The sequence below is a fragment of the Loxodonta africana genome, chromosome 24 (genome assembly GCF_030014295.1).
Source record: "Loxodonta africana isolate mLoxAfr1 chromosome 24, mLoxAfr1.hap2, whole genome shotgun sequence".
NCBI classification, from domain to species: Eukaryota; Metazoa; Chordata; class Mammalia; order Proboscidea; family Elephantidae; genus Loxodonta; species Loxodonta africana.
In genome coordinates this window covers 29,361,569-29,369,813 of record NC_087365.1, presented here as the reverse complement: position 1 = coordinate 29,369,813, position 8,245 = coordinate 29,361,569, and the positions used below count along the sequence as shown (strand labels likewise).

Here is an 8,245-nt window from a genome sequence, read left to right as displayed (position 1 = left end):
CATTCAAATGCACACTGTTGCGGTTCACATGGATTTCGCCCAGGGTGCAGATCTAAGGGACTAAAGTGTCCACAGGGCAAGAAGAGACAGAGCATGCTGCTGCTGCTCCTGCTTTCCCCTGGGCTCCTTGTCGGGCCTCACAGTTGTTGCTACTAGGAACCAACTTAGCAGCAACAGTTTGGTTTTTTGGTTTTCTCTAAGTAGATAGGGTCCCTCCAGAGCTGAAAGGACGGCTGAATTCTTGCTATGCCACAAAGTCTTTCACACTCAGACTTCCATCACATTCCACAAGAACATACATAATAATGTAGGCACTTCCTTGTAAAGCAATGTTTATCAAGGCTGGATCACTTGGTTTCTGAAGCGTCAATATTTCCATTTCCAGCCTTCCACTAACCTGGATAACTGTTTTCCCAAGCTCACCCTGCCAGACTCTGGGTTCCTTATTTTCATGGGGGGGCTTCCCCATATGCATCAAGCATGCCAGGAAAGGTCATGTTCCTTTTGGGGTGCTCTCCTGTGAAGACTGGGAGGTGTTTAGAGTCTGCCCACATTCAGGGTCAGCTGGGGAGGTTTTGTCTGCCCAGAGCACACAGAGGGCCCCATAATGGATCCTATGTTCGTCCCTTCATCATAGTCTTGAAAACCCTATGGTGCAGAGCTCTACTCTGAAACACAAAGGGTTGCTGTCATGGATTGAATCGTGTCCCCCCAAAGTATCTGTCAACTTGGCTAGGCCATGATTCCTAGTATTGTGTGATTGCTCAATATTTTGTCATCTGATGCGATTTTCCTGTATAGTAATCCCTATCTCTATGATGTTGATGAGGTTGGATTAGTGCAGTTAGGTTAATGAGGCAGGACTCAACCTACAAGACTAGGTTGTGTCTTAAACCAATTCTCTTCCAAGATATAAAACAAAGAAGCAAGCAGAGAGACAGGGGGTCCTCTTATCACCAGGAAACAAGAGCCTGGAGAATAGCATGTCCTTTGGACCTGGGGTCCCTGCACTGAGAAGCTCCTCAGTCTGGGAACACTGATGACAAGGACTTTTCCCCAGAGCCGACAGAGAGAGAAAGCCTTCCCCTGGAGTTGTGCCTTAGGCTGGGTTCTCTAGAGAAGCAAAACCAGTAAAGTATATAAATATATACAGAAAGAGAGATTTATATCAAGGGAATGGCTCACGTGGTTGTAGAGGCTAAAACATCCCAAGTCCGGGGGTCAGAATAGAGGCTTCTCCTGATACAAGTAGCCACAGGGGCTGGCGAACCCAAGATCGGCAGGTAGGAGAGCAGGGCTCCTCTTCACAGGCCTTGAAGACCGACTAATCCCAAAGATTGGCAGGCAAGACCACAGGTAAGCTGCTAACTTAAGTCTCGAGAACCAGAGATCTGATGAACAGGAGTCAGCTGCAGGATCCAGAATAAGCAAAAGCTCACAAACCTTGCCAGAATATCCACTTATATTCAATGCAGGCCGCATACCCAAGGAATCTTCCTTTCAACTGACTGGCTACTCACAGCAGATCCCATCATGGAGGTGACTGCATAATATCAAATCATGGAAATGATCACACCATCATACGACTATCAAACCACTGAGAATCATGGCCCAGGCAAGCTGACATACAACCTTAACTATCACAAGTTGGCACCCTGAATTTGGACTTCTAGCCTCCTAGGCTGTGAAAAAATAAATTTCTCTTTGTTAAAGCTATCCACTTGTGGTATTTCTGTCATAGCAGCACTAAAGACAGGAAAAATTTTGATCCATCACTTAGTACCTATTTCAAGGCCTGGGTAGGATAACACGATTCCCGAGTAAAAGGATGCTTTTGTCTCGATTTACCAGAATTGATCTGCTGTGATCTACTTACTAATCACATGTTTGGACCAAAGTACATGGAAAACAGTCATGCTCTTCATGTGGTTTGGAATTTTAGTGGTTTGTAACCTTGGTCTCATACTGCTGTTTATGTCCTAGGAGTTAGTAACAGGACCAAGGGAAAGTGATACAACTTCTATTGTGGGTAAGCAGATATGAAGATTATCCATAGCCTCTGATGACCAGCTACTGCAATCTCACAGAATCTACGGACACACTGTTCATTGGATGCAAGAATAACCACCCGCTTGTGGTCCTATGTACCTACTGCCATCCCTCCATGCTGAATAGCTGGTGGCTTATGATGAGTTGAGTACCTCACTAAAGAGCCTCACCGCCATGCTCAAGTTCTCTAAGGTTTGTCTTCTGTCCAATCCACGCACTCAGATCCCTGATGGAGGAAGTACATTACTCCAGGCAGCTAGTACACTTTGAGATGGCGATTCGGCAGACTACCTGAGGGTGATCTGACACCATGCATTCTCTCCTGGTTAGTTATATCTGCAAATTGGATCCATGGCTTCTCTGACTGCTCTCTTCACAAACTTCTACATTCAGACTTACAAATGAAGTGCCAAGTGATTTTTATACAGGGAAACAAAGGCAGTTTTGTTTTCTACCAGTATCAATGAAAGGTGGGATATATCCTTTTCAAAAAAGATGACTGAGTATCTCCCATTTAGTCCTAAAATCGATAGCTGGTTGCCAGGTTTCTAGTTACACTGATTCCTGTCCTATCTGTTCAGACACACGCTTCCTTTTCAAATGTGCTCAGCTGGAATTTCCTCATATACTTCAGCTAAAACAACATATTGCAACACCCTGAATGCAGAAGCAGAGAACGCAGAACTTAGCTGTCTCCTATTAGCCAGGCATTAAGCGGATTTCCAAAAATGTCAAATAACTCCACTCTTCTAATATTTTTTTGTGAGAAACGATATTTTGGAAAATACACGTCAAAGAAACAGTATAAGAAAAACTCCCAAACCGGAGGACGTATGATTCCAAATGAAAACTGACCTTCTGAATGCTCAGCACAGTAAAGGACAAAAAGGAAGAGGAGGCGGCAGAAGTGGGGCAATAAAAGAAACAACAATAAAAAGATCCACCCTGAGGTCACGTTATGAAATTTCATCATACCTCTGATAAGCAGAAGCCCCTGAAAGATTTCAGAAAGGAATGAAAGAGGAATGAGAGAAGAATAAAGGAACAGGCATCCAAATGGCATCACCTTTCTCAACAGCAACACTGGAAGCTATAAGACAATGCAGCACCGCCTCAATTCCTGGGGAGGATCATCGTCAATTCAGAGTAATATTCCTGCCCAAACAACCCACCGTGAGGGTTGAAGGAAGCATTTTTAGACATTGTGAGGTAGTTACAAGAACAGTCCCCAGTGAATCCCCGCCACCTTGCCATGCGACTTTGCTGCTTCTCCCAATAGATGGGAATCTATTTCTTCATCCCTCTGAATCTGGGCTGGCCTTTGTGACTTGTTTTGATGGATGGAACATGGCAGAAGTGACATCGTGTGAGTTCTGGGGTCGAGGCTTTGCAGCTTCTCATCTTTTTTTTTTTAATTAAAATATTTTATTGTATTTTAGATAAATGTTTACACAGCAAATTAAGTTCCCATTTAACAATTTCTACAGTTTTTTCAGTGACATTAGTTACATTTTTCACAGAAAAATATGGAACACTCTACGAATTTGCGTGTCATCCTTGCAAAGGGGCCATGCTAACCTTCACTGTATTGCTCCAATTTTAGTATATGTGCTGCCGAAGCAAGCACGCATCTCATCTTCTTGGAACTCTGAGACCACCAGGCTGTGAAGAGACCCCAGCATGCTAACTGGAGAATGACATCACAAAAACTGACCAATCAAGACAGAGCAATAAAATGGAAAATTCTTGTAACAGCTTAATGCTATATTCTATTAGATTGTCTTTTTCTTTAAAATTGTTTGCATACTTAGTCCATGAAATTTTTGTTATATTTTGCAAATATTTTCTCCCTTTTCTGGCTCATGTTTAAGCTTTATTTATGTTATCTTTTATGATGCAGAAGTTTTGTTTTTGGCTTGTATTTTTAGGTGGTCACATCCATTAAAAATTTCCTTTATGAGAATGAAGAACACCAAAGACACAAGGTAATTATGAGCCCAAGAGACAGAAAGGGCCACATAAACCAGAGACTTCATTAGCATGAGACCAGAAGAACTAGATGGTGCTCGGCTACAACTGATGACTGCCCTGCCAGGGAACACAACAGAGAACCCCTGAGGGAGCAGGAGAGCAGTGGGATAGACCCCAGATTCTCATAAAAAGACCAAACTTAATGGTCTGAGACTAGAAGGACCCCAGAGGTCATGGTCCCCAGACCTTCTGTTAGCCCAAGACAGGAACCATTCCCAAAGCCAACTCTTCAGACAGGGATTGGACTGGACTATGGGATAGAAAATGATACTGGTGAGGAGTGAGCTTCTTGGATCAAGTAGACACATGAGACTATGTGGCCAGCTCCTGTCTGGAGTGGAGATGAGAGGGCAGAGGGGGTCAGAAGCTCACCGAATGGACACAAAAAGAGAGTGGAGGGAAGGAATGTGCTGTCTCATTAGGGGGAGAGCAACTAGGAGTATATAGCAGGGTGTATATAAATTTTTGTATGAGAGACTGACTTGATTTGTAAACTTTTACTTAAAGCACAGTAAGAATTAAAAAAAAAAAATTCCTTTATGTCTTTGAGATTTTGTTTCTGTGTTAAGAAGGTCCTTTCCATACACTTTTTTTTTTTTTTCCTTTGCTTAAAATACAGAAAAGAGAAGAAAGAAGTAATAGTATGAGGACTGGTTGGTGCAATATGGTGGTGCCTAGACATAGGGCTAAGAATTTAAAGTGGCTGTCTGTAAGCAGTGGCACGGAGTGAGGAGAGGCCAGGTGGGGAGCTGCGGCTTTTCTATTGTAACTCTTTCTCTCACAGTCCCAGCCTGAAAGCTGCACTGATAGTGTGTGTCCCGAATATGACCATTTACCGCCCTCACTTCAAGCAATCTGGTCAAAGCCTCGATCATCTCCTGCCTAAACGATCCCAACAGTCGACTCACTGGGTCATGCTTCCAACTTTGCCCATTTCAGCTATCTACTGCTGTGAAACGAACCACTTCAAAATCAATTTATTAAATCTCACAATTCTGTGGTTTTCCTGGCTTGGGTGGGGTGGTCCTGCTGTTCATGGCTGGGGCTGTGGTCATCTGTGGGCTCAGTTGGGCAGAATGTCTAAGATGGCTCACTCACCTGGTCGATGTTTGGTGCTGGCAGTCGGCTGGATCCTCACCTGGAGCTGTTAGTCTGGAGCCTCGATTCTCCTCCATGTGGCCTCCGTGTGGCTTGGGCCCATGAGTTAGTTGGAGTTGCAAAAGTTAAGCAGAAGCTGCCAGTCCTCAAAAGGGCTGGTTTGGGAAGTCCCAGAATATCCCTTCCACTGCCTTCTAATGATCTAAGGAGGCCAGTCCAGATTCAAGGGAGTGGAAGAATTACTGGGGACCATCTTTGGAGACTAGCTTATGACCTCCTTCAGTCCATTCTCATTTTCAGAGGAGTCTTCTAAAAACAAATCAGACATCACTCCCCTGTTAAATTCTCTCTAATGGCATTGTCACACTCACACCGATAATGTAATGCCCAGCCTGAAATGGCCCCTGCCCAACTCTGTCCCTCACACCTCTGCTCTTCCCACACTGGTCTTCCTGCTGTTTCCCAGCACCCTAAACTTGTCACCCCACAAGGCCTTTGCATTTGCTGTTCCCTTAGCCTAGAGGTTTCCCTCCAGGCCTTCACTTGGTTACTTCGCCCTCCTTACTGCTTTCAGGCTCCAGGTACCCGACATTATTTATTTGCTCATCTGTTTTGGATCTCCCTCACTAGAATGTAAGGAGCCCTGGTGGCACAGTGGTTAAGCGCTTGTCTGCTAACGGAAAGGCTGCCTGTCCGAAACCAGCAGTAGCTCTGCAGGAGAAAGATGTGGCAGTCTGTGCGAAGACTGCAGCCTTGGAAACCCTATGGTGCAGTTCTACTCTGTCCTATAGAGTTGCTGATAGTTGGAATTGACTTGATGGCAGTGGGTTTGGTTTTTTTTTTGTTTTCCCTATAGTGTGTGGTCCTTGGGGGCAGGGCCTTTCTCTCTCATATCCTGTATTCCCAACACCTTCAACAGCATTGACTAGAGGGACGATGATGCACCATAAAAATATTCTGCTGTTAACCGATTTTCCTAAATCTTAGGCATATAGTACTTTAAGAAATAGACAAATTTTGAAATAGGAAAAACTACAGTGGTAATTAGCAGACAGATCCAATACTGTACCACTCCTCCACATCCACTGGCCTAAGTTTCTACCTTCCTAATAAAAGCTGACAGCTGTTGTCCTGTGTGCCCAGTGGGGCAGCTGCTGGGGCAAGTCCAGCCTTGGAAGGGTCTGTAATGGATCTGCCCTCTGCACACATGGAACTTGGAAGAACTCATTCGATACCCTGAGCAGAAGCCAGGGGAATGCTGCCCTTCACATTTTAATCCATTTTTGGTGTCAGCTGTCCCTCATTAATTCACTGAATTTAATTAGTGGACTGAACGAGAATCCCCAAACTACAGCTTCTCCATGATTCCTCAAGCCAAGCGTAGTCCAAGTTTGTCAACCGAAGTGAACCCACATTTATCCAGGGAAGCATGAGGTATGTGTTTAGGGCAGAATTCTTACAGACACTTATGGGTGTAAGAGAGAAAAGTTAAGTCCAAGTAAAATCAACAAAAGCTGTTTACTGATAAATTTGTGCAAGGAAACACTCCGTATTGCTTTAGTTTCAGCAGGGTTCAAAGGTGGTGGAGTATACACAGAGATAGTGTCCTTTTGGCAAATGTCCCATTAGGGCCAGCCTTCTGTGGGAGACTATGGGAGAACAAGTCTTCAAGTACATTTGGCAGTCCTTGGTTAGCTGCAAGGGGCAAGCCAGTAGTTGGGGGACATTTCAAAAGAGGAAGGATTGTTCAATGCTAGAGGCAAGGGGTTGTCTGTGGCTGGCCATTTCCTCAAACAAGAGGGCTTTGATGGGGTGCTTTTTTGCAGTTAAACCGTCATCATGGTCTGTTTACGGGGGGAGTGGCTGCAATGGCAAAATTTTTCTTACATGGATCATCAAATTTCAAATGATCAAAATTTTAGAGTTGAAAGGTATCTTAAAGTTCATCCAATCACCGTGGCCCACCACCCGTACCCCTCCCCCATCCCAAGTCTATTTAAGGAATGGAAAAATTCAGAGTAGTTCGGTGTCTAAGTTGTAGTAAAGGTTGGAAGCAGAATTAGAAACAAATTTTCCTGAGTTCTAGGGCTGTGAATATAACCATCAGGTTTTTAAAAAATAAAACAACGAAGGAAAGAAAAGAAAGTACAGTTGGTAGCATCCTAAGCCAACCAGTCCCAGCTGGTCCGAGTAGTTGGGCCTACCCACAGCAGAACCCCTGCTTCTTCAATAACTGAACCCTGCCTGCACCCAGGGGCTCAGGTGCTTGGGGGCCCTCACCCAGCACTGGGGGCTGGGGGCTGGGTGGGTTTTGATTGGTCTGTTGTTGATATAGGTGCTCAAGTAGATTCAGAGTCATAGCGACCCCAACGACAGAACTGCTCCACAGAGTTTTTAGGCTGTAATCTTTACAGGAGCAGATCGCCAAGTCTTTCTCCCATGGAGCCGCTGGGCGGGTTTGAACTGCCAACCTTTCGGTTAACAGCCTAGCACAAACTGTTTGCACCACCCAGGGGCCTTGAGGATGGATATATGATAAACAGGCACAGCAACATGTTTACAGTAGAATCTAGGTAGTGAGTATGCTCAGTGCAAAATTCTTTCGCTTTGTTGTTAGATAATTTTTATTAAAGAATTTCGGAAAAATAAGATAGGATCTTTGAATGTTACTCTGGTGACCTAAACTAATAAAGGTTAGAATTTAGAAAATCATAAGCAAGTTCCTGAACAACCTCTCTACTTAAAATCAACTATTCTGAACCAGACAATTCTGGAAGGCATCTGTAAAGGTGTGGGTGCATTTCAGGTGGCCTTGTTAACAGGGGAGGAGAGGCGTGTTACCTACACAGCGTAAGGTCCAGGGAAGCTACTGCAACCACCCAACTATCCACACAACTCAGAATCTTTCCACACTACATGCCAAGAGCACCTCCACTGAGGAACACTGATGTAAAACCAGAATCTTCCCTTCATAAATCTTCATCAATTTGCTTGCAGCACATGTCTTCAACTGGACTGTGGCTTCCTTCTTGAGGGTAGATCCATCTCCTACTTCCTTGTAACCCCA

The 8,245-nt window shown here is 44.4% G+C and overlaps 1 non-coding gene across 1 annotated transcript; it reads right to left on the bottom strand.

Moving 5' to 3' along the window:
• Nucleotides 1–3,569: 3,569 nt before the first annotated feature.
• On the bottom strand, nt 3,570–3,676 carry LOC111751136 (U6 spliceosomal RNA). Its single transcript, XR_002786224.1, has one exon. It is a non-coding gene; the product is annotated as a U6 spliceosomal RNA (small nuclear RNA).
• Nucleotides 3,677–8,245: the final 4,569 nt, after the last annotated feature.